This window comes from Phyllostomus hastatus, unplaced genomic scaffold (assembly GCF_019186645.2).
Source record: "Phyllostomus hastatus isolate PE091 unplaced genomic scaffold, TTU_PhHast_1.1 phas_scaffold_585, whole genome shotgun sequence".
NCBI lineage: Eukaryota > Metazoa > Chordata > Mammalia > Chiroptera > Phyllostomidae > Phyllostomus > Phyllostomus hastatus.
The window spans coordinates 3,507,749-3,533,743 of NW_025334037.1; the positions used below are offsets into that span (position 1 = coordinate 3,507,749).

The following is a 25,995-nucleotide window of genomic DNA, read 5'->3' on the forward strand; positions in this document are numbered from 1 at the left end:
CTCACCTGGTTGAGTCATCGTTCTGCCTCCTGCTGCCACAGGGACCTCAGTGCTCAGGTGTGAACAGGGACAGCAGACTACCTTGCAATGGGGACTCAAGGAGACCCTTCTCTAGAGCCTGAACGGCCGCACCGATGGAGCATCTGCAGAGAGCAGGGCCTCCTCCTTCCTCCCTGACCCATCTCTCCGAAGCTCAGAAGTAACTTGAGATTTTGCTAGCTTTTTTGGTAATCTCAGTTTACTTCGAGCTGGGGCACTGAACACTTACACCACGGTTCCCTCCACCCCCTCTGTTGAACTCCGGTATTTAAGGAAATTGAGACACTCTGAATGTCTGGGTTTGCCTGGAGCAACTATGTACTTTTCTTTTCCACACCCGTGGGACTTGACAGATCGTTTCTTTCCCAGTCATGCTCGTCTGCTCAGCACAGGGGAGCGCCACTAGAATGGGTCTAGCACCCCTTGGAAGCACAAGTCCATGCCTGGCTCTGCAGACAACCCAGGCCAGAGCAGGCCCTGAAGAAAAAATTCAGGGCATTGGGAGAAGCCAGTCCAGGTACCTATAATTGAGGAAGTGACCCATTTAGTAAGGTGACTTGTTTACCTTGGGCAGTTAATTGAGAAGCATACATTGAGTACCTACTGTGTGCCCTAGGCCCTGCACTATGGGGATGACAATGTGGCTAAGACCCAGTCTTTCCACCCAAAGTGCTCATAATGTGCTTAGGAAAACAAGACACATGTGTTTTTTAAAAAATTAAGTAACAGGAGATTTTGGTAACAGTTCAGATTAGTCGTAGAAGTCAAGTCACAAGGTACTTCATGACTAATTTCTGTATGACTGGTGGAGACAGCACTGGGTGTGGGGAGTGTTTTCTAGGGGCTGGAAAGGGCCTGGAAAGCTTCCTGGGGGAAGAGGAGGGGCAAGAAAGAGGAGGAGGGTACCTTTGACCTGGATCTTGAAGTGCGGTCGAAGGGCAGATGGATAAGTAGGAGAAAGAAGAGCATCCCCAGTGGGCGTCAAGGTCCGAGGAAATGGGAAACAGCCTGGTTTGAAGGTGGGTCGAGGGAGCAGAGGCTAAGCAGGTGAGTTTAGGACTGAGGCAGACAGGCTTTCCTACAGAGAGCCAGAGTGTATGTGTGTGTGTAAGTGTAAATTCAGAACAAAGAATGGAGGATAAGGGCCCAGAATCGCCTAGGGAACTCTTACAGTAAATCTTAGGGAGGATGCGCAAGAAAGGGTTTGGCCCCCAGGCATTTTAATTAAGGCATCTCCATCCTGTCCTCCAGAAATGTCCTCCGGAGCAGAGAGGGAGGCCAGAGGCATACTGGCCCTTCCCCCACCATTGTTCTGTTGGGACATTTTCTTCTCAGGCATTTTAAATACTTACTCATTCATTCAGCAGGTATTTATGATTCTTACTGTGTGCCAGAACCTGTTCTGGGTGCTGTGTTTACAGCAGGGAAAAAGAAAACCAGGGTAAAATGCCTAGTCCCGTGGAGAGGGAGACAATAAACACATAAGTGAAATGTGTGAGGGCAGGTGATGAGAGGCCGGTGAAGAACACTACCGCAGGGAAGGAGACAGGCTGTGCTGGGTGGGGTGGAGGGAAGCAGTTGGTGGGGGTGGGGGAGGGCTGTGGGTTCCTGACCATAGGGTGGTCAGGAAGGACCTCACTGACTCACCCTGTCGCTGTGACTTGTGGGCCAGCAATTCTGGGGCCAAGGAAAGGAGACCAATTAGTGCAGGGATCTTGAGTTCCCAGGAGATTCTCTTCAACCCACTGGGGCTTCAGCTCTAGGCAACAGGGAGCCTTTGGGAGCCTTTGAGTGTTCTTGAGTAGAGGAGCACCATGTATGGGAAGGTGTCCCTGGCAGCTTTGCAGAGGGTGAAATGTAGGGGGTGAGGCTAAGGTCCCAGGAGGAGATGATCAGGGCTTTAGAAAGCCCACTGGTTTGACACTTCCTGCCCAGGCGTGGTGGCGCAGGGCTGGCGGTGGGAGCAAATTGTGCAGAACGGGAATGAGGGCAGGCCTTGGGCTGGAGGCAGCTTGACAAAGCAGGGCTCTGGAGTTCTTAGAGCCTGGGGCTTGGGGGTCAGTTAAACATTGTCGCTGTGACTTTTCTTTCACTATTTTAGTAGAGCATAGTACTCAAGAATGTGGGCTCTGAGTCTGAATCCGGGTTAAGTAACCTTGGGCAGATTATCCAAACCCTCTGTACCTCCAGCCCTGCATCTGAACATAAATGACAAAATAATACCTAGCTTATAGGCCTGTTTTTGAGAGGATGAAATAGGTTGCTGAATGCAGAATGCTTAGAACAGTACCTGGCACATAGTGAGGGCCTAATAAACATCAGCTTGTTGGACCATCTCTCTCTGCCTCTGTCTCTGTCTCTGTGTCTCTGTCTGTCTCTCTCCAGACTTATGTGTGTACGTGAGCAAAATTAACACATTGGACATTACCCTTTCTGTTGTCCTGAAGCTAAGGCAAATGAAGACAATGGTGCTTTTAAGGATTAAATGAGGTAATGCACATAATGGATCTACTTTAGTGGCAGATGAGTACTAGTGAAAAGTACCATCACCACCAAATATTCTCACAGAGAAAATGACTTTCCCATGGAAATCCTTTGTAAAGTCATCTGATCCAGCTATGATTTATGGAGCCTACGGTGTGCCAGGCGCTGCACTTGACACGTTATCTCTTTTCATCTTCACCACCACTGCCCGAGATATGCACTGTTAACCACATCCCACAGCTGAGGAAGTTGAGGCTCAGAGAAGCTCGCATTTGCCTAAGGTCACACAGCCACTGAGTAGCAGAGTGGAGATTTGAGAGTAGTTTTTCTTTTTAATATTGAACTACCTTTTATAGTAAGAACAACTATTCCATGGATGATCTATATGTAAATGTATGTCCACGTATAGCTTCTTACATCAGACTCCCTTGGTATTCAGTGCCCACACGGAGCCTTGGGAGTGGGGAGGCATGGCCTACTTTCAGGACAGACCAGGGCAGTGTCAGAGGGGGAGACCTGGGCCAGCAGTCAGCTGCCCCATTGGGCAGGAGAGGCTGGGGGTGAATCAGCACCTGCCCTCAGTGACTCATCCCCACAGGCCTCATCAGCACCTTTCAGCCACACAGAGTGTCTGAGACCTGTCTTGGTTGAACCAGCCTCTAAGGTGCTGGAGGAGCAGGGCCTGGTAGGCTAAACGCCAGCTCTACCACGTCCCAGACGTGTAAGGCCAACATGGGGGTGAACTTCTTTGTGCTTCAGCTTTGTCATCTGCAAACCCATTCCCCGGGTTTCATGAGAATTAAACGGGAATGGGCCTTGTAAGTACTTAGAACTGCCTGGCCTATGGCAGGCACTCAGACTTGTTATGTTAATGATCATTATATCATATTATTATAAAAGCCTCCCCTGCCCTGTGAGGCCAGAATAAAGTGCCCCATCCTCTCTGTACAATTCCTCTAGTAACACATTTTGTTTTGCCTTATTACAGAAATGTGGGTGGAGCTCTCCCCTTACCAGACTGAATGCTTGAGGTCAGAGAAATAAATAGTCCTCAATCATTGCTTGTTATGTTCCTTGAGACTTGTGTCTGGTCTTAGAAAGTGTTGAAGGAAGTTCAACAAATGGAAGGGATTCCCAGCTCCCCTTTTCCCTTCAAGCCACATATTCTGACCTGGGTTCCCCACCTCCCAGGGTTATGGAAAATGCCTGGTATTTCTAAGGGTGCTTTCCAGTTTGCAAACACATTCACATTCATATTGCACTCAGTCGGCACAACTGTTTGTGTGGGGCATCGGGGATTATCCCCATTTAATAGGTGAGGAGACTGAGGCTCTGCAGAGTCACGTAGTTCACCCACAGACACACGGGTGGAAGGTCATGAAACAGGTGCCCCCACCGCCTCCCCTGCCGCCCATCCCAGGAAGTAGCCGTCTGGAGGCTCAGACTGACCATCCTGCCAAAGCCTTTTCATCATTTCCCCCTGTCCTCCTGCAGAGGGTTGGGTGGAGACCCTGTGAGCAGCAGACTTTTCTACAGTCCTGCTTTTATCCTCCTCCCGCCTCCAGGCCCTGTTACTTCCAAAAAAGCACATGATGGTGGGCTTTGAACTGAGCCAATGATCAGAATTGCTAAAATAGTCTCCACACACATTTTCTCTTCTCCATGGGTCTGAGGCCTAGACTGGGACTCTGTGCTCTGGGTTTGGTGGGGAGTAGACAGTGTAGCTTTAAGCATCTGGAGCAGTGTTTGAACACAGTGGTGCTGGGGGGGAACCTGCAGTGGGAGGTGGAGGAGGCTGGCCCCCATGCCTTCAGCCAGGAGGGGGGCAGGTACTAGGTGTGGGGCCCTGAACTTTGTCCAGGGTGCCAGGCGCTGCTGGGGCGCCAAAGCAGAGACTGCAGGGGGAACACTTCCTCTGCAGGAGGCAAACAGGCAGATGATCCCTCCAGCTAAGGTGGGACTAAACCGCAGGCTCCAGGGCAGACTTGACTTCAGGCTTTCAAACTCCAGGGTAGTTCCTCAAGTGGAAGAACCTTCTCTGAAGTTCAACTCAACAAGAGGTCACTGAGGAGGTACCGCCAGTGTCCCAGCAGAGGTGAGGAATGTGAGAGAGGAACCTGGACAGGAGGAGCTCATGTCCTCAGGCCTCATTTTTACTTTTTTTTTTTCTCTCCTGGGAGCCTTGAATGCCAGGGTGGTGATGGTGATGCTATGTACACAGGGGAGCATGCAGATTCCTGGCATCCTGAGGTGTGGGCTAGAATCTGCGCCTGGCATGTCAGCACAGCAGTGCAGGCTGGGGGCCAGCCAAACCCTTTGCTCATTGAGTTGGGCTCTAAGCCAGCTGTGGGAAGAAAGGGGCTATTGCGTCTTTACAGCCATGGTTCTCGATTCCCTCTGTGGTTATTTATGGTGTGACCAAAGGAGCAGACACAGTAGCATCTCTGGGGTGTGGGTGAGAAAGACCCCAGGTAGAATGGCTCCCAAGATAAGGGCTCAGGGGGTCCATCCGTCACTCAGGCCAGCCCCCTTCTCTCCTCCTCCAGCCTGGCCAGTCTCTGCCCGCCTGCCTGGGTCATCCCTGCCTCCAGTTCTTTCTTCGTTTCTTCCAGTTTGCCATGCTTTCCTTTTTCTCTTTTGTCTTTAGCCATCTTCACCATGTAAGACTGAGATTGAGCCCTTCCTGCTTCAGAAACACTTCTGAAAGTCTCTCAGCCAAAACTCCCCCTCTTCTTCCCATATGCCGCCTCGGTGGAGAGCCAGCAGCCCCCAGCTCGGCATTTACATGTTACATAATGGGTTTGGAGTGCCTACCATGCACAGGCGGGCGGTAGAGCAGAGACTAGGACTGTGGAGCCTGGCCTGGGTGCACTTTCTAGCTCTGATTTTTATGAGCTGTGTAACTTTGGGGAGGTGATTAGATTTCCCCGAGACTCAATTTCCTCATTTGAACTTGAGGACCCCTACCCTTCCCTACCTCACAGGGGAGTTGTGAGGATCAGGTGAAATAATTCACACAATGCACTTAACACGTAGTTCCTGTCTCCTAGTAAACTGCCAACATGCCAGCCGCGACTATTCTTTGACATGTGTTGTCTATTTAAATCTACACTCTGGCTTGATCGGGTACACATCATTCCCCAAAGGGGAGCAAATGAGCCTTGGTGCCGAAACGACAGGTCCAAGGTCTCAGGACGCTGGAGGCAGCAGGGCTGGCCGGCCCTGAGGCAGCGCTCTCTTTCCCACTGCCTCTGCTTCCTAAGCCAGGCCTCTGCTCCCCATGATTTTCGGTTTTCAGTGTTCTTCACAGTCCTAGTCAGGACACTCAGCAGCTGCCTAGTGAATGATCTTTCCTGGCTGGTTTAAGGAGAACCAAGTTGCCGGGGAGGCAGTACAGGTAAAGGGACCCCTTGAGCATTCCTTCCCCTTTCAGATTTCAAGCTGATCAGCTTGCCCAGGGCTCCCTGCCAGAGCCCCGCACACACCCCAGCACACACCCCAGCACCAGGCAGTGCTGGACAGCGTGACACCAGCCTCTTGCCCGGGTCATGTGAAGCCAGGTTGTGCCCTGAGGGGAGACCAGCCAGCTCCTTTTTCTTCCTTCCTTTCTTTTCAAATAGCAGAGCATGAAGTTATGATGAAAGAAAGAAAAGCAAGGGAAATACCTGTCTGGATAATCCCCTGTGACCGTGCAGCCTTGGCCTGAACCCAGTTGCTGGGAAACAAAGAGAAAAGCCACTAGCTGGCAGGCGGCCTCTGGGCAGCATGTGGCATTGTGTGTGTCCTGTGGGGTCATGGGGCGAGGCCACTTTGAAATGGCTTACTGAACTGCCCCTGCCCCCCACAGGGACAGCCCGCACCCTTCTGAGGGTGGCTGCCCTTGACATGATTGATTGCGGTCAGGGAGATTTTCCCATCATTTCAGATCGTGGTTTCCAGTTTTCCCCCAGCAAATGTTGCAAACTGCCACTTTCTTCTCTGGCCGAGTCTCCTTTGGTGCTGGCAGAGCGTGTGTCCACAGCACGCCCACCCCACTGGTTATTCAGCCTATGCCTGTGCAGACCTTGGTGTGGCCCCGGGGACACGTGGAAGCAGATGGCTGTGTTCACCCCATGCCTACGGCTGCAGGAGAGGGAGGCCATCGGTGTGGTTTGGTTCTTTGTTTTGGTAGCCAGGCCAGGGGGTTGTTTTTGTTTGTTTCTCTAAAACCCTTTAAACACATCTGAAGGTGGAACTCCTTTTCCTGGATGGAATTGAGAGGGTGCTATTAGAAGGCCTGGGGGTTTGGGAATAGACCACTTTTGGGTGGTGGCCCAGAAGGAGGAGAAAATGAGACAAAGCAAAAATGACTTTGTTTAGTACAATGCTACGTGTCTGGCATTGCTGTTGTACCTGTTAAGTCAGAATCATTTGGTTAAGCTTCCGAGAAAGAAAGAAAAACAAAAACAAACAAAAACCTCCACAAAATCTCCCCATGGGATTCTGACAGGCGCATCCAGGTCAATGCCACCTCATTAACATCATGCTGACACTCCCGAAGATTAAAATTACCAACGTCCAGACAATGTCCAATGTCCGTGCCCCAGGATGCACTGTGGGTATCCGCAGAGCTTCCTTAAGGCAACCGCTTCCGTCTGGAGGCCGTCTCTGGGTAGGGTAGAGGCCCATTATGGATGAGGGGGCAGCAGCACATCCCCTTCCCCCTTGGGCGGGTCTGAGCACAGGTGTGAGTGGCAGCAGACTTCCCATGGGGGGACAAGGCCTCAGGCTCAGGGATCAGTGTGCTAAGGAGGCAGCGTGACAGGCAGAGCACGTATTGGTTTTTAGTGGTATGACCTTGCAAGTTAGTTATCGAGCTCTCTGAGCCTCAGTTTCCTCAACCAGAAAATGGATTGGCTGAACCTCTAGCTCCTAGGGCTGTGCTGAAGGTGCGGTGCGATTGTACCAGTGAGAGAGTTCGAAACACATTTAAGGGCCCAGGCAAGGTAATATCTCTTCCTTTACCCACTGTCCTTCCACAGGATTTTTTTTTCTGTGCCACTGTGAACCAGCGAAATCAGCTCCAGTCTCCTTTCTCTTCTTCCCCTCTCCTAATTCTCATGGCAAGGGGGATCCACATCCGAGGCTGCGTTCCCAGCCGGGGATCACGGGACTGTGCTGTTCACTGTTTCGGTTCCAGTATCTTCCCCTCCCAGGAACGGGATTGGTCTAGGGGCTAGAAGTGACCTCCTTTTACCTCAGTTTGTGGAGACACCTTGCTGCACACATTGGCTTTTTCCTGGCTGCCTGGGTCTCCCTGAGTGTGCAGCTGGCATTTCTTCCTGGCTGGCATTTAGTGATGGAGAAGCATCCAGTCAATCCAGTCATTGAGTGCTCTTATTGGTCAGGACTCTTTTGGTTTTAAGTGACAGGAACCCAACTTGAATGAGCTTAAACAAAAATGAGGTACCATGGAATGTTCCAGGGGAGGTTCAAAGGAGGCCTCCCCTCGAGTTTAGCCCCAGGAAGAGAACAGGTAATCTTAGCATGCCTGGAAACAGTACCCACTGCTCAGTGGCCCAGGTGACCCAGATAGCTCCCAGCTGACCCCCCACAGCCCTCCACCCATCCCAAGTGGACTAGGCCTCCCCTAGGATTTTTCAGATTGAAACTTTTCCCAGCGTGGAGCACGTGCCCACCCTTTGTAGCCATGAGTGTGGCCAAGGAGGAAGGATACTCTGATAAACCCACCTTGAGTCCCATGTCTACTCCCCTTTCTGTCTGGGGAGTGGAAGATGGGACAAAATCTGTTGTCAGAACAAAGGGAGAAGGATACTAATACTATTAATAAGTAAGAATAATACTTTTATTGAGTGCTTACTTTGTGCCAGACATTATTCTACACTCTTTACCTGTATAACTCATTTCATCTTCACAATCAACCCCATTTTACATACCAGGAAAATGAGGCACAGAGAGGTTAAGCAATTTGCCAGAGGCCACATAGCTAGCTCATAGGAGAGCTGGGATTAAACCCAAGCAGAGGACTCCAGATGTGCTCGTAGCCACCCACTCTGATGCAGATGGTAACAACAGATGTCAGCTCTAAGCACTAATTCTGAACTGCACACCGGGCTAGGTCCTTTACAGCACCATCTCATTTCATCTTCAGAACAGCCCTGTGGCATAGGCACTAACATCCATACTTTTAGGCAAGAAATTGAGGTTCATGTGGATTATGTGACTTATCCAGGGGTCACCTGACTCACTTAAAGAGACAGAGCTGGGATAGGAAGCCAGGTTTGCCTGATTCCAGGGCCTGAACTCAGGACCACTTCAGTGGGTAGCTTTTGTATTCAGACCCTTCTCTTGTTCTATCAGAAGCTGCCCTGGTGACTGCGAGGAAGAGCAGACTTGACTCAGCCTCTGTACCTTCATTCTCTCTGTCTGGGGTACTGGGGTGTGGAGACCCCTGCTTGGTGCACGCTGCAAAGGGACTGGCTTTGTGGTTCTGAGCTGGTCTTGGTGTGTTTCACACTAACTCACACCAAAGGGTCCTGAATAAGCCTTCAGTGCATGTAAGTTCTGGATTTCTTCATCTCTCCATACATGAAATACCAATGAAGTGCCCAGTAGGTGCCATGACCAGTTCCAAGCGCTTGGGGTCCTTTAGTGAAGACTTCACCTTTATGGAGGTAGACTCAGATAACAGCAGAGAGGAAGGGCCTGGTCCCTCCAAATGGCTATGTCCCTCAAGATCCGTGAAGCCACTCACACTCACAGAAAACCTTTCCTACACAGCAGGTCAGGCCCACAGGAGCCTGGAGACCTCGTACTCCTTCGCTTGGGGTTGGCATGACAGCAAGTCCAAGAGGGGATATGTTCATTCTGACTGATTACAAAAGGGAGCATTGTGTCAGGGAGTGAGCACGGGCACAGACTCAGGACTGCTCAGCCATGAGTCCCAGGCTGCTGTGGTCTGTGCTGAGTGAGTCTCCAGGTGAGGAGCCACTTGGTTGTACCATGCCTCAGTTTTCCCCCACAGACCTCCCCCACCCTGTAACATGACTTTACTACCTGACTTATCGGGTTGCTGGGAAGAGTATCTGAAATAGCAAATGCTAACCACCCATCGCAATGCCTGCACACAGATTAACCCCTGTCCCTCCTTTAAAGGGCTGACTAGTTTTGTGGATGTCTCTAAAAGTCGGGGCCCATGGAGGGGGACAGCTGCAAGGGATCCTTGGTGAGGAAATCACCAATTAGGTCAGGCTTCTCATTTTACAGATGAAGAAACTGAGGCTCCTCTAGGGAAGGGGATGGTGCTGGGCTGTAGGACCTTCTAGTTTGGTGGAATTAAAGGGAGCTCAAAGCATGTTTGGCTGTTGGTCAGACAGAGGCTCTTAGTTGGTACTTGGAGTGGCTAGATCACTGTGTGCTCAGGCCTGTGTGGGAATCTGACCAGTGGTCAGCCTTTGTAGGCTGGTCCAGAAATGCCCATCTGCACCCACCATGCAGACAACCCACGCAGAACCTCAGAGAGCTCCTGCTTCCCTGCTGCGGGTCTTAGCAGTGCTCCTGGGTAGGTAGGGGCTTCAGTTCCTGAGATCCAGGGAGCACAAAGAAGTCCCTGGTTCTCAAACCTGATAAGACCAATGATGTCCAGTTCTCCCACCCACTCTACCCTGAAGCTTCCCTTGAGAAGCATGGGGCAGAGAAGTGGAGACCTCCAGCCTCCCTGACTTCTGGCTACAGGTGACTATACAGAGCCTGCAACTCAGGTGGATAGAATGTGGCCAAGGCGGGCCAGCCTGTTTGTCAACTGCCATGGGCTGGGGAGGAGTGGCTTAGTAATGATGATGATGAGAGATGATGGCAGCTTCTGCCCAGGTGGCTGTCCTCAAGCCCGCCAGGCCACTCATAGGGTGTGTGGGCCCATTACAGCCGCACTAGCACACCTCATACCTGGGTCAGGCAAGGCCTGGGCCCTAGGGCTGCCATGCCATGGGGCTGGCTGTTCTCTAAGCCTGTGTTCCTGTGTATGAGGAGCCACTGAGACAAAGCAGGCCTAGTCTTTAACCGTGCTCATTCCACACATGGCCAGTGCTCGGGAAATGGTAGTGTCTCTGCCACGAATGGTCTGAGAATTCTGAACAGCGAGCCCCAAGCCCTGGGCTTTAAATGCGATCTTTGTGTATTAGCAAGAACACGTGTGTTTATGTGGTCATGTAGGCCTACAACCCTGCTGAACAAGAGTGTATACGTCCCAGGAGTGTGGGTATTACCTCTTGCAGATCTTACATTGCACGTCTGCAAGAGCTTCTGTCTTCCTGAGGCCACTTCTTTTTCCCAAGTTTAGAATTGTGGAAGTAAAACTTTAGAAATGATCAGGGTGGGCCTGGTTAGTACTTGGATGGGAGAAAAGCCTTGTAACTCAGGGCTCCCTTTTCCAAACAGGTGCGGAAACATTTTCTGCAGAAGCAGTAAATGAAACCAAATCATTTGCGTGGCCATTGGAAGCCAAAATAATAATTTGTTTAGGAACTCGGCCATGATCAGATGGCCCACTTGTGTGATTTTCTAGTGTATTCAGTGTTTTGGACCTTTGCATCATGGGAAATGTGACACATTTCACATTGGTGACTTGTTGTGAGGTGTTTACATCAGCTGGATTTACTTTTGTCATGTCTAAGGCTTAGAAATTCTGGCATCTTCTGATTCTACTGAAGTGCCTAATAAAGCACTTTTCCCCAGACCCGTCTTACTTTCTCAGCAAGTTTTTGTGCAGAGGTGTGTGAAGCCTTTAGGGTGCCCAGACAGTGGCAGACAATAGAATTTATCTGACCATCTCACAGTCCTTTCCCATTTCGTCCTGTTGGGAAAAGTGTTACGAAGGGGCAAAGCACACAAGGCTATGGGCCCCTTAGTGGGGAGAAGATAGGAGGGTGTAATGTAAGATAACGTAGCATTCATTGTGGGGCTCTTGTTTTCAAAGGAACATGGCAATCTGTGCAAGGCTCGTCCTGGAAGGAAGCAACTTCAGTCACTGCGATGCCTAAGAATCAAAATCAAGTGAGTAAGTCACAGTGGTGGGTCTCCTTTATTGAGCCCTTGAGTGGCTCCTGGGGGGCTGGCTTCAGGCTTTAGAAAGTGTGGGGGCGCTTGTTGCACTCTTCCTACACGCCCAAGTCAATGTGAGCCCATTTGAAAAACAATGGCTAGTGAAAGCTCTCTCTCTGCCTTCAACCTGTGCAAGGAGGTTGTCAGAGGAGGGAGCGAGGCAGGGATAGAGACTGAAATGTATTTGGGCACAAGAAAGACCTGTCTAACTCAGTGGCCTTTGGGTGGGTGGGATCTCTGCCCCCTCTTTCCTAAGTAAGCCCAGCAGCTCAGCTGTCCTGACTCTGGTCCAAGCTCTGACGATGCTTCAGTCTGCTGCTGGCCCTGATCGGTGCCAAGGCAAGAATCTGGCTGGGCAGCTTCTGTGGGTAGTGCCATCAGAGCACTGTAGACCATTTGTCCAAGATTTAAAAATGTGATTGCAGCATCTTCCTTTGCTGGGGTTTCATTCTGGGGAGAACGAACCTGTTTACATCTTTATGTAGGTTCTGCAGGTCCATGGAGGCTTAGGGTCTAAAAGGCTAAGGTATAGGTAGAAATCAATAATGATGTGTTTTTCACATAGTCACCCTCATGAACTATTATTGTCAGAGCCCTCCCACTGTTCTCCCAGCTCCACTCCATCCCCCTGCTCTGTCCTCAGCAATGCTGCCAGAGACCTCCCCTGAAGACCTGTCTGACCAGCCCTCTGCTGTTGGCCGTCAAGGCCTCCCTGGTCAGGCCTCAGCCTCACAGTCCAGCCTTGTTTTCTGCCTCCCCTCTTTGTCTGCCTTGGCTCCAGGCCACCGACTCCTGGAACAGATCTCTGCTTATGGGACATGCTGTTCCCTTTGAGGAGCTTCCCTCACTCCCCCAGGCAAAGGTGGTGCCTCTTCCTCCTCTACACTCCCATAGCACTTTATTCAGACCTCAGGTACATCACTGGCTGAGGTAAGGTTGGTTCCCTTGTCCCTCTCACCCACCAGCTGTGAGTGCCTTAGGGCATACACCTGCCCTCCAGCCTTCCCATCAGAGCAGAGCAGCACCTCCAGCGTTTCAGTACTGGGCACCTGGCTGGCGGGACAGGGAGGGGTGGGTGGCGGGTCAACAGCTGTCTGTTAACTCAAGGAGTTCAAAGCCTAAGATTTCTTCAGGGCTCACAATTGACAAAGTTCTATCTCAGTGTCTCATGGGAGCCTCACACCCTGGGGAGGGAGGTCCTATCATTCTCATTGTTTTATAGACGTGGAGACTGAAGTCTGAGCAGTCAGCTAGCTCGCCCCAGGCTGTAGCCTAATAAGGACCATGGCCCACGTCTCCTGTGGTCCAGGCTAGTCTGGTTTCTGTAATACCAAATTTTATAATTACAATTATAAAAGAACCCAAGAGATAATTTAGAACAAACCCCTCATTACTAGATAGGGAAACTGAGGCCTGGCCTGAAGATGCTTTCTCAAGATTACATAACTAACTGGTACTAAATGGAGAACAGGAATATAGATTCTGGACTTCTAGCCTAGCATTCTTCCCACTGCTCCCTACCCCTCCTCTGCCTCCCTCCTGTATATAACCATCAGAGAACACTGGGGGACCATCATTCTGCATGGACAGGAGGGTGAAGAACTTAATGACCACCGTGAGTTAGAGGGAATGCAGAAATGCATGAAACTGGCCCTGCCCCCCAGGAGCTTCCCTGGAGATGTGAGACCAGGGTGCAATCTTGGTAGAGGGAGGAAGGAGAGGGAAGGGTGAGGGGAGAGCCTCGGGGTCCAACCCAGGAGGTGGGAGCCTGGTGCTGGCCCCAAGGGAGGGGCAGCAGGTGGGCACATCTGGGCATTTAGAGGCTGGCCTGGTGGGCATGGAGGGCCCATGGGGGTGAGGAGTCCACGTTGGGAATCCTGACCAGCAGAATGAGGCAGGGTGACTGGACCAAGGGGAAAGCTGCCCAGCAATGCTGGCTCTTAGTGTCTGAGCAAAGAGGCCCTGCTTGCCAGTCTGCTGTGGCCTGAGAATCCCTCCTGGTTCCCAAAGAAACACAATGTAGATTATGTCCACAATGGACAGTGAATCCCATCATTGTCTGAAATGTGTAGGAAGAAGGAGGTGTGTGCATTTCTGGCTGGCTTATCCCTATTGTGCTCAAGTGAATTTTTCTTTCATTGTTTTGATCAACTACACGTCCAGCTGGCCTCCCCTACCCATTGATTCTCAGGGCTCTCCTGGGTCATTTGCTCTGTCCAGGCTTGATATAGGACCAGGCACATGCTGGCTACTCTGCCCCCTCTTGGGCACACAGACTGAGGGGCTGGGACTGACCACAGGCTCCATCCCAACTGGCAGGTTGAAACATACAATTTGTCCAAATTACAGAGAATGTGATGTTTTCCTAATAGGTACCTTGGATTATTTTCCAAAACCTGATCAGGTTATAAACGTCTAAACTTCTAGGGCAGGGAAAGTGTGTGGTGTTGTATCATTATTGTTTACACCTTAGGTTTACATTGCAGTTTACATTTACAAACATCATTTCATCTCATAACAAGGCAGGTAGATTTACTCCCATTTCACAGGTGAGAAATTTGACTTGGGCTGTAGCCTGCCCAGGGTGAGGTAGCTGCCTAAGGCCTGAGATGGGGCACAGCTCAGGCCTCCTGTTTATAAATTCAATGCTCTTTCTACTCTACTATGCTCCAACCATATGTAATCCCTGGAGGGTGTAGGACCTAAGAGGAGCTCAGTAAATATTTGTTGAATGAGTGAACTTTGGCCATTTTATTTCCTTTTTTTTTTTTTTTGCCTCACTTAACCATAAATGGATCCTCTTTGTCAGTAAGGGAACTCTAGGCTGTGAAGTATTTGAATTTCTTGCTACGATAAGGAACCGGTGAGTTCTCTTCTCACCCAGCCTTACCTCCTGGAACTGGGTCATGCACACTAAATAATTAATTCCCTGAATCTTTTACTCAGAGCTTTCTGCTCCTGATGCAGAGATGATCCATCCAACATAGATCTTTTTGTTTTTAATTTTTACTTACTGATTTTAGAGAGAGAGGAAGGAGGGGGGAAGAGAGAGTGTGTGTGTGAGAAGCATCAATACGTTGTTTCACTTATTGATGCATTCATGGGTTGCTTCTTGTATGTGCCCTGGCTAGAGATCAAACCCACAACCTTGGTGTATGGGGATGATGCTCCAACCAACTAAGCTACCTGACCAGAGCCAACATTGATCTTTGAAAGGTCCCTGATAGATGCAAACCCTACTGCCTGTTGTCATAAACCTTTAGATAACCCATCTAACTGCCCATAATGGATACTCTCAGCCTAATCAGGTCAGACATCCAGCGGGGTAATTTGATCCCCTCTGCCACCCTTCTCCACCATCCTCTTCCAGATGGAGGAAGAGGACTATGTGGGTCATCTTAGATATTTATGGTTTTATAGGTACAGGGAGATCTACCTGTCCCTTCTCACTGACCTCTGAACTCCCCAAGATTGCGTGGAGAGGGATGGAGAAAGAACAAGGGGACCATGCCAGGTTGGGAAGGAATGCATCGGGTGGGGGAGGTAGTTATCAAAATATCTCCTGGGCCTGCTCTTTCCTAAGTGACACATAGGTCATGTTGCTTAGAATCTGCAGGGGATCCAGCTGGCCTCATTAGAGCAACCTAATTAGATTCCTGAAGTCAACAGTGTACAGTGGAAAAAAGAGTCGGCTGAGACCAGAGACCCGCATTCTAGTGCTGGTTGTTCACGGCTTAGTTGCATGACCTTGGGCCAGTCACAGAATTTTACCTGCCCTTAGATTTGTTATTAAGGAAATAAGAGGGGGCATAAAGGGTTGTGGCATCTTAAAGGAGCCTCTTGGGTTTCCGTGGTTCTTCAAGTCCACTCTGTCCACATGGTTAGCTCCACTGTCTTCTCCTCCCCCTGGCCTCCTCCTCATGGGGCCAGAGCTTGCTTGTGAAAATACTTTTCTCCTTTGTAGCTTTTCCACCTTTTCCCTGATCCACCCTCAGGCTAGAGCAGATAAGAACTGCCTTTGCTGCCTTAGATCCTGCCAAGCAGCTTGGGGAAAGGTCTAATGCTTTGATAGAGTGTTAGGGACCAATGGGATATGGGTGGTGTAGGAGGGGAGTGGGAAAGTTCTTGAGTGGAAAGAAGCCGGCCCAAATGATCAGGGGTTGTTGGTATTGATGTGTGAATGTCCAAACCTGTAGAGAATTATTATAAAAATGTGTTTGAGCCAAATAGAAGATGTGTCTGGAAGCAAGATCTCAACAGACTGAGATAAATGCTTCCAGGAAATGACAGTTTGAAGCTTCTTTTATGTGTTTGGAATTACGGAGAGAACATAAGCAAGATTACAGGAAGGTGGGAGAAAGCAAGGCTGTGGAGGGGGTGGAGTTGTGGGAAAGGGGCGGGGGTGCTTGATTACAAGACAGTTAAGATTATATGCTTTTTTGAGGGGGGTCACACTTTAGAAGGAGGGGTCTGAAAAGAGGCATTTTAGAGGTGAGTTGTTAACTTAGATGCACAGACACAAATGGACAGGGCTCATTTAAGAGAAGCCTTTTACTTGAAGAAATTGTATGCCTTGGGTGTAACTACCCATCATGACCTGCACAGTTGGGAGTTTGTGATCATGTCACCCCTCTGAGGTTATTTTCTGTAGAACCCCCTTTTTTTATCCACATTGGGATATCAAGCTCTTGATGCTCCGAGGAACCTGGGCCCTATTGAGTTGCTTGACCAGATGGTACTAGATAAGTTCTTAATAATAAGACCCCAAATTTATTCTCTTCTCTGTCCAGGCTTTGTGCTCAGGGGTGACCAGACACTCTAGAGCAAAAAGATCATAGTGTTGGCAGAAGGCTGCGCAGTGGGAGCTAAAAGATGTCTCACACAGACAACAACACAGAAAGGGGCAGAGGTGGGGGATGATAGATCTGTCTCCCAGACTTATGACCTTGGAGCATTAAAGCTGGAAGGATCTTCCAGTTCATCTAACCTTCATGTTTTATGGGTAAAGAAACTGAGGTCCAGAGCCATGACTTAGCCAAACCATAAAGCAAGCTGGTGGTGGAACTGAGGTAGCAATGCAGTCTTCTGATTCCTAACCAGGAGACTTATAAACATCATATGGATGACTCCTTCCCCAGTGTCAAGTCGCCTCTTCATGTGGATTCAGCCACCACACTTTCCACTGTTCTCTTTGACCCTGAGCTTGATTGTCTTAGGAGTTAGCAGGGCCCCAACAGCTCCCACCTCCTTGTTTGTTGAGGCCTAATAAAATTTGGGTGCAACAGCATAGAGAGGTTGAGGCTTCTCGTGGGAAGGCTGTTTGTACTTGGTGACTTAACATCGTTGAGTCAGCATAGTTCCGTTTTATGGTATGACATAGGGTGAAAGACTAATTCCAGACAGGAAATGAAGGAGGTGATAGCCCAGCCTCAGCAGTAGTGGGCTCTTGTGAGTTTGTCATTCAGATAAAAATCACCTCTGTTGCTAAGCAGGCCTCCTTCTGAGACTCTCAAGCTAAGAGCATGTGTGCAGCTGCACTGTCCCTTGCTCTGAGGGAGGGCTCTTTTAGGTAGAGGCTGGTCACCCCGTCCTGGGTTGATGGCATGTGAGCCGGATAGAAACCGTTTCACTTTTTTCAGTAGGACTCCATTTGGCTCAGCATTTTCTACTGAGCTCAAGGAACTGTATCTGGAGGTCTTCCCAGTGGGCAGGCTCTGGGTTTACCTGTTTTCCCCTATTTGTTCCCCACAATAGCCCTCTGAGAGCAGGGCATGTCTATTTATTGTACTGAAGAGAAAATTGAGGCAGATACAGGTTCAATAACTTGCCCATGTCCCACAAGATGCAGGGTGGGACAAGGTGCAAGGTGTCTGACTCCAAAGCCTTTCTCATTCCACAGAGAAGGGGGTGCTAGGGCTAAGTGAGCCAGGAATTGAGTCAGGAAGCATTTATTACAAGACTTTCAAGTGCCAGGCTCCAGGCTTGGTTGTAGGGATACAAAGTGAATGAGTCCCTTTATTCCCAGGAACTTGTGGTCCCAGCAGCAGGACAGATATGTACAGGGTCACAGTCACCGTTCTAAGCATTGTCATAGAGAGATACACCCAGTGTTCTGGAAGTGCCGGGAGAAGTGCATGTCACACAGGGGACACTGCACCGAGCAGGTGCTGTGTGACCTGGGTAATGAAGGATGAATAGGGCATTGCTAAGCAGAGAAGGAGGCAGAGAGTCTTCCAAGTAAAAGGTGTGGTGGCACAAAAAGGCTCGATTCAGTATTCGGAAGTAAGGAGGAGTTATGTACATGTTTTACTCTCAGCAGACAGGTACGAGGAGTGGTGAGGAGTGGTGCCTTCAGCTGAGAGATAAGCTGGGGTAGAAGGGGGGGGTGGAATCTGACTGTCAAAGTCCTTCTAAAATGCTAATTATGTGCGAGTCCTTGAAAGAATCATCAGTGGAAACCAGCCAAGATCCTCCAGATAGAATTCTCTAGACACCTAAAGTACTTTCCCCATAGAAATGTGGGTGGGGCTCGTTTTCAGACAGTGTGTGTTTATTTTCTACCTTGCACGCCTCACGTACCAGCGGACATGTTTATTGATGGCTAAGGCATCGGAGTGGGACAGACCATGCTGCCAGTTCATATTTAAAATGTCTCAGATTCCTCTTGCCAAATAAGCTGATAGCAGACACCCTTGTGGGTTCATGTGCAGACTGTCTCTCCCGGGAGGGGCTTGCGTTCCAGACAGGGTCACACAATAATTCCGTTGGAGCTGGGGGTGTGGGGTGAGAAGGTTGCTTAAAAATAAAGACCCATGAAAGACATAGCTGTTGTTAACGATGATATTTGCAAGGCAAAAGTATCCAGGAAGTAGATAATTTGCCATAAGGGTGAGCCAGAATCTTTATGGATCTCAATCTTTAGGGTGGGAAGAGAGATGGTGAAGAGACAGAGCCCTCCAGAAACTCTGGGCTCTCTCCTCTTTAACGAACTCCTTGCTGAGGTCTGTCCCAGGAAATCCGTTTTGGAAACTGAGCTTTGAGCCGACTTGTCCTTTGTAGAGAGGAGGGCAACAAAGACCCGAGAGTGATTCGAAGTCAAAGCCTTCTTAGTCTTGTCTCACAGTCCGTGTCTCGTAGGCCCTGGGCTTCATTTCTTTGTGAGGGAAGAGAAGATTGGGGGACCACTGCTGCCTGTTTCAGTGAATGTGGTTTTCAGAGCATAAGCCCAAACACTGAGAGGAGAGCCCAGCGTCTCTATTCAGCCAGTGCCAATTTATTACATAAAGGCAGGGAGAGACTGTCTTCCTGACCACTACAGCAGATGCACCGGCTTGTTCATACCTTCTACGGTCCCCTCCCCTGGGGCTGCTTTTTTTTAGGTTTGGGGCAGTGAGCAGCATTTTGACCCACTGAATTGGGCAGCGGTCACAGCAGTCACCGGTCCTGGAGTGCTTGTCCAAGCATCTCTAAGCTCACGGGAACCTGGCCTTGAGTGCTGCCTGGGGAGCCGGGCATCCTTCTCTGCAGACCTCTGCTGCCCTCCCACAGGTCCACACTGCCCTCTGTAACGTTACCACCAGGCCAACCTTACAGGACTGGCAAACCCCGGGCTTGTGCGCCTAGTCCTGGAATGTGAAATGCAACCTGTCAAGCCATCAGTCTCCCCAGAAGTGAGTCCAGCAGCAGAGTGTATTTTAGGGACTGGTTCTGCCATGTCTTATCAGAGAGGCCTTTCTGTATTTACTGTCTGGAATCTTAATTGGTTTCACAGAGCTTTGGGGAAAACAGTTCCAGGAGACTTCAGTCCCTCTGTGCAGTAAGGAAGCGGCTCACCAGCCCTTCTCTCTCACTTCTGCTCAGGCCTCTGAGCTGCCTCCAGACACCCGCATATTGGACATGGGCAGAGGTCCCCCTGGGCGGGTCCCGGTGAGGTGAAAGCAGCTTTCTCAGGAGCTGCCTCGCCCTGTCCGTCCCTGGCCTACGCACTCCCACATTCGATCTGAAAACCATTAAGCTGTGTTTGTTTAGCACATTGTCCGGCACATGGCGACCAGCACGTGTGGAATGAATAAATGAACAAATAGAAAAGCAGCAGAAGCAACGTGGAAGTGAACAGGTCTCGGGCTGTGCTGCTCGTGTGCTGTCCAGGATCCGGCCTGCGCTCCAGGGGAGACCCCTGTGGTCCTTGGTGCAAAGGGAGTTCCAGGTCTCCCATCTCCCAGGTTGGGGCCTGCAGGGAGGGCCAGATGATCTTTGATTCACATCCAGAAATTTTGCTCCTCAAGACTGAGTTCAGTTTTGGTGACTTAAAACAAACACACAAGCAAACAACAACTGCAAATCGCTGGGACTGTGGCCCACATGAAGGCAGGGTAGAGTCCATTCTGCTGGCTGCCCCAGCTTGCCCTGCCTACTCTCCACTTGGCTGAGTGTCCCATGCTTGGACATGTCTCCCAAGGACCTCCTGATGGGTGTTCTTGCTTTGCCATTGCTGCTTCTCTGTGGAATAGGGGATTTTATATTGAAATCATACATTCTGGCTTCCCAAGTATGCTGACACATTGATGGGCTTTGAACATGCGGCTTCTCTGACTCTGGCAGGGCTCACCTGCCCATGCAGGTGCACCTACCTACTGGTAAAGGCTGAATGCAGTTTGTAGGCCCTTGTGTAGAGGCTGTGGTGAGGGGCGTGGCTGGCCCGACTGCTGGCAGGTGGGTGGGTGGCTTCCAGGAAGGGATGGATAAGCATTTCCCCTTCTCTGTGTGGGGGTGCTGCCAGGAGCACCCCCACACAGAGGCTCACCAACTGCTGAGATCCAGGGAGGTGTTATTTACATCGTTGATAGTATTACTGGCAATATAAACAACAAAGCCTGTATAATTACATATCAGGAAATGAATCCTGAAATGAAAGGTCTTAAATTCAAAGGATAAATTTGGAAGGTGGTGCCGTGTAAGCTGTTCCATGCCTCCTGAGACAGGTTTTTACCAATAAACATTCATTCAGTCAATTCGTACTGACTACTGACTAGGAGCACACCCTATACTAGCACTGCAATCATGACGATAAAGGTCAGTGGACAACTTATTAATGGGTGAATTAGTCAAAAAGAGATGCAGTATGAAGAGTTGAATTATTTGTATTTCAACTATTGATTGAATGCCAGATGCTCCCCCAGAGCTGAGCTGAGCATTCCAGGGAATAGAAAAGGCACTGGACTTTTGCTTAGGTTTATACATTGGTTGTCCAGACAAGACTAATGTACAAAAAATGGGTTGGGTTTGAGGCTAAATGAAGTGCCAAATAGTCTGACCTATGCCCTGTATGACTCTCATGTTATAATTTTGTCTCCCCACCACACATTAATTTCCCACAAGCTTAGGGGACAGAGTTTGTTCATCTTGTAGCTATAGTGCCATGCAAGGTCCTGGGACCAGTGTTGGTCCTCAGTAAAAGCAATGAACGGAATTGAAGGTGGTTAGTGATTTCTAAACCGGGCTGGTCTGCAGAGTTAGAACTGTTTTCCTATTGACTCTCAGGCTGCAGAAGTTCTGTTTGGGAGTGGGCCTGGGAAGCTCTCCTTCTGGTCACTTCCTGGTGAATCTGCTGTAGAGCCAGATTTGGTGACATCTGGCATAGATTCCGGGAGTTAGACAAATGTATGGGAAAAAAAAGGTCAGTAAGAGAGGGAGAGGCTTTGTGCCTGAATACTCCAGCTCATTCCCTTAAGACCCAGCTCTGGTGCCACTCCTCTGAGCTGCTCTCCAGGCTGTCAGTCATGCCCGGTCTCATCTCCGAGCCCACATGCCTTGGTAACCACTCCTGCTGCACTTGTTGCTGAAAATTGTTAATTTGAATTTGATTCCTTGATTAGGCCGAGATGCTCATAATGGGAGACAGTAAGTACATAGTAGGTCTTCAATCAGTACAGCGTGGCCTGGTGTTGCTTCAGGGGATGGGTAAGGTTTGAGTGGGGTGGGAGAAGGAAGGCAGGCACTGGACGTGGAGCACTGAATGGGCAGCCCCAGGGGATCCCAAAGACCTCGGGGAATTGAACCTATCAAGGAAACAGGGGTGCTTGGGGAAGACTGATGAGCCCAGTAAGGGAGTCTGGACTTCTGCTGTGGGGTGTAAGGAGCCCTGAGAGCTTTGTGAGCAGGGTGAAGGCAGTGTCAAGAGGTGGGAAGTGGGTGATGGGAAGCAGACACTAGTTAGGCTCCTGCAGTGATTTTGGTGGTGGTTAGAGACAACAGGCAGTCACAATCCAAGCCACACATGGCCCGAATTTTGTGCTGTTCCTGATTAGATTTTACCCACAAGCAGTTCCTGAGTATCCACCATTGCTAGAGGCACAGGCACCAGGCCCTCTGTCATCAGAAGGCTCACTGTCTGATGAGGTGGGTAAGCCCACAAGTAGATCAAGGCAATAGGATATATGAAACCATCATTGGTAGCCCCACAAAATACTGTGTGGGAAAAGGGGGCGAGGGGAGGCCAGTGTGGGACTTCAAAGAAGAACAGTGCAGCCTAGAATACTACCTAGCCAGGCATCATTGCATTCATCCTCGTATAACCCAACAGGGTCAGAACTATTATTATCCCCATTTTATGGATGATGAAACTGAGGTTCAAAGAGGTTAGGTAACTCGTCTGGGCTCACATACCTAGTAAGTGGCAGGTCAGGTTTGCAGCCAGTCTGCCTGACTCCAGGAGTTAAACTGGGACCCCTGACACTCTGCCACTTTTGATGTTTCATCTCTAAAGCTGACTGGGGTTTCACAGAGTCTGGCTGGGCATTCCACATGAGCAGAGGCACAGGGAGGGAGGCGTGAAAGAGTTGGGTTTATCTGAGAACTGTGGCTGGCTCAGTAAGCCTAAGTAGGAGGGGTGGGTGGAGTGGAGAGAGAGCAGACTGGAGAGCAGGGAAGGGGTGAATCACGGTGGGTTTTGTTTGCTTCACTGAAATGTTTGGACTCCACCCTGAAAGTTGTCAGGGAGCTGTTGACGGATTTGAAACAGGAATGGAACCTGACCAAGTGTGCATTTTTGATATACAGGTCTCTCTGTCGGCAGCTTGAGGAACAGGCTGGTGGATTGGAGGGAAGTGATCTGGAAGCAGGAAAGGCATTTATGAGATTCTGAGAGAGCCAGGTGAGAGCAAGAAGGAAGGACAGAGTGGAAGGCAGTGGACGAGGTTACCGAGGAGGCAGGACTTGGTGACTGGCTGGCTCTGTGAGATGAGGGAAAGGGGCCAGAGAACGTGACTCCAAGGGTTTGGCTCAACGGTCAGGTGCAGATGGTGCTGCTCACTGAGGTTAGGGGTGTGGGGGAGGAACAGATGGGGGAAAAGGCAAACTGACTGCATGTGAGGTATGTAAGAGGAGATATGTAACTAGCAGGTAACATAAAGGCCTGGAATGTAGCAGGGAGATAGTCATGGAGGGATAGCTTGGGGGCCATCGGGGCATAGATGCTGGTGGAACTACATCAGGGTTTAGATCCTTGAGAGTGAGAGGAGGTGAAGATCAGAAACTTGGGACACAGCAGAAGTTCAGAGGCAGGTAGAGAGAGACAAGCTTGCAAAGGCTGACAATGGGCAGACACCAGGGCAAGATAAGGTCCTGTAAGTGATGACTGGATTTAGCAACAGAGAGAGTTGGTGGTGACCTCGGGCATGATGCCTGGGGTGGGCTATGTGTGGGAGCAGGAACCAGATTGTGGTGGGTTGAAGGGTAAGTGGAGGTGAGAAAGAAAAGAAGGGAGAGTGCCGTTTAGTTTTCTCCAGTAAAAGCAAGTATGGCTCTAACTGTGGTTAAAGTTGTCACATCTTAAAGAAGGACTTCACATTGGTAAATTCACAAATCAGAAAAAAAAAAAAAGAACAGAAAAACTTTAGTCAGGCAAAGAATCCCCCTCCTCTTTTTTTTTTTATCCTCACCTGAGGACATTTCTTTTATTGTTTTTGGAGAGAGGAAGGGAAAGAGAGAAACATCAATGCGAGAGAGAAGCATCAATTGGCTGCCTCTTGTATGCACCCAGACTGGGGCTTGAACCTGCAACTCAGGTATGTGCCCTGAGTGGGATTTGAATCCACAACCCTTTGGTTACAGGATGATGTTCCAACCAACTGAGCCATGCTGGCCAGGCACCCCCCCCACCCCCATTTTCTTTCAATTTGAAAAATGTGGTCACTTGCCACAATTCTTCAAAATGGGAACGGGGGGATTTTGAAAGACAGATTCATGAGACACAGCTGGGCTGTGAGTGTCCCAGGTTCATTGCTCCTTGGCTGTCCCGGCTCCTGAGTGCAGGGCTGTGTGCAGAGAGAGCAAGCGTCATTGAGAAATCCTTTTCAAACTGACTTTGCCATGACTTCTATCCCTCCTCCCCAGCATCCCTCTCTATCCTCCAGACTAATTACTAGGGTTCAAGTCCCTGAGGCCTAATTTTGGCAAGTCAGGAGATGTAGCGCCATCCTGATACAAAGGTTCACCTGGGGAGTGACGTTAAGGGTGTGCTGGGCAAAGACTTGATGGAAATAAGCTTTTAGCTGTCCCATGTCGGCATAAGGTTGACTGAGGAGAGAATGAATCACCCTCACCATCTATGTGAAAACGCACCAATTTCTGCCTCAGCTGGGCTTGGGATATCTCAGGGCAGTGGGAATTGTCCCCAGGGCACTGTGCCAGAACAACACTTAATGACACATCTGTGAGCCTGATCTGAGAGGCACCTTCATTTAGTTCTCACAGGACTCTCTGTTGTTTGTGACTTGCTCAGGGAGTGCTCAGTGACTCACAAGTTCATATTTTTTCCATCACACCACACGGGCTTCCAGGGACTCAGCTAAGGATGCAGGGAGGTATTGAAACCCTGGAAATGCCCTGGCCTAGTTGTCCTATTCTCCTGCCTTATTCCATTTCCAAATAGGGAAGGGATATGCTTCCTCAGCATGGGTGTGTGTGTGTGTGGTGCATAAGTAGAGAGATGGACGAGTTTATTTCTGGGGGTGAAGCAACTTTTCCAGGATATCAAGATGCTAATAAAAGGGAAGATAGAAAACATGAAAGAACTGGTTGTTTGGGATATTAATTCCTGTGTGACCGACCTTCTTCTCGGAGGGAGTACGTTCTGACATGGGCCACGTTTGACATGTCCACCACGCTCTGGTTTCCCTGCTGTATCAGTTAATACGAGGTTTTCTGCCTAACAGAAGCACCCTTGATTCCCAGTGACTCCACATATGCGTTTCTCACATGTGTAAAGTTCAAACGTTCCTGGCCATCAAGGGCTTTCCTCCGAGGGCATCAAGGGGGTCTGGCTCCTTTCTCCCCATGGCTTTGCCATCTCCAGCATGTGTCTCAAGGCTGCTGTGCTCTGGTGGAAGTGGAGAGAGCACAGAGGATCTCCAGGGGAGACTCTCATGGGTTGGTCCTAGCAGTGGTGTGGGGCCCTGCCGCTCACATTCCATGACCTAGACCCTGGCCGTGTGGGGTCGCACAGCTGCCAAGAAGGGCCCAGGAAGAAGGAGCAATGTGTTAGGTGTTCAGATAGCCCATCTCTGCCATACCCACCAAGGCTGGAAAGTCACCTCTCCCCTGAGTGCCATTGGTATATTTAATAGCCACTGTCCTCATCTGATACTGAATCGAGATCTCACTACTCCAGGTCCTAGTATTTTGAGTTTGATGGAAGAAAGGTAGGGGAATATCAAGAATTAAAGGGTCTAGACCAGAGACCAAGTCCCTGATGTGGTGTGCGAGGGAGCACTTGTATACCTCCGTCCACTTGGCTGGGAAGTAGTGTGAGTATGGGGGGCTTAGGGTGTGACCTCTGAACTCTGGCGATGGGGCTTCAAGTAACATGTTCAGCGTTTCTGGCCATGTGACCTGGGGCAAGTGGCTAACTTTTGTAATTCTTTGAAAAATAGGCATAATAATAGTATAAACTATACCTTGGTTTGTTATAATGATTAACTTATTTAATATATATAAAGCTTTTAAACATTGCTTGAGACTTCATAGATGCTCATTAAATGTCAGTGATGATCATTTATTTAGCACATACTATATACACAGCACCTTGTGCTAGGAACTGGGAGTAGGGAAGTAAAAATTAATTTCAACACAGAACTGATAATAGAGCTAAGCACAGGGTACTTTCTATGCCTATGAATTTGCTTATTCTGGGTACCTCCCACCATTAGTTTTGAGATAGGCTGGCCTCCTGGAAATGTGAATTTAGAGTTCACAGTTTTCCTGGCACCCAGTGTGTGATTGAGATGATTTGGGGCACATGCAGATAGACTGAGTTTTGTTGGTAAGATGGGCTCAGTGTGTGTTGAAATGGGTTGTTTCGTCACATCCTGGCCC

The 25,995-nt window shown here is 49.6% G+C and overlaps 1 protein-coding gene across 6 annotated transcripts in view; it reads left to right on the forward strand.

Annotated features, from left to right (window-relative positions):
- MICAL2 (microtubule associated monooxygenase, calponin and LIM domain containing 2) overlaps nt 1-25,995 on the forward strand; it is a 214,249-nt gene that overhangs the window by 16,007 nt on the left and 172,247 nt on the right. For all 6 annotated transcript variants that reach the window (XR_006784176.1, XM_045825469.1, XM_045825470.1 and 3 more), the window contains exon 2: nt 11,498-11,574. The gene's annotated coding sequence lies outside the window, so the exon portion shown is untranslated. The remainder of the gene's footprint in view (nt 1-11,497; nt 11,575-25,995) is intronic.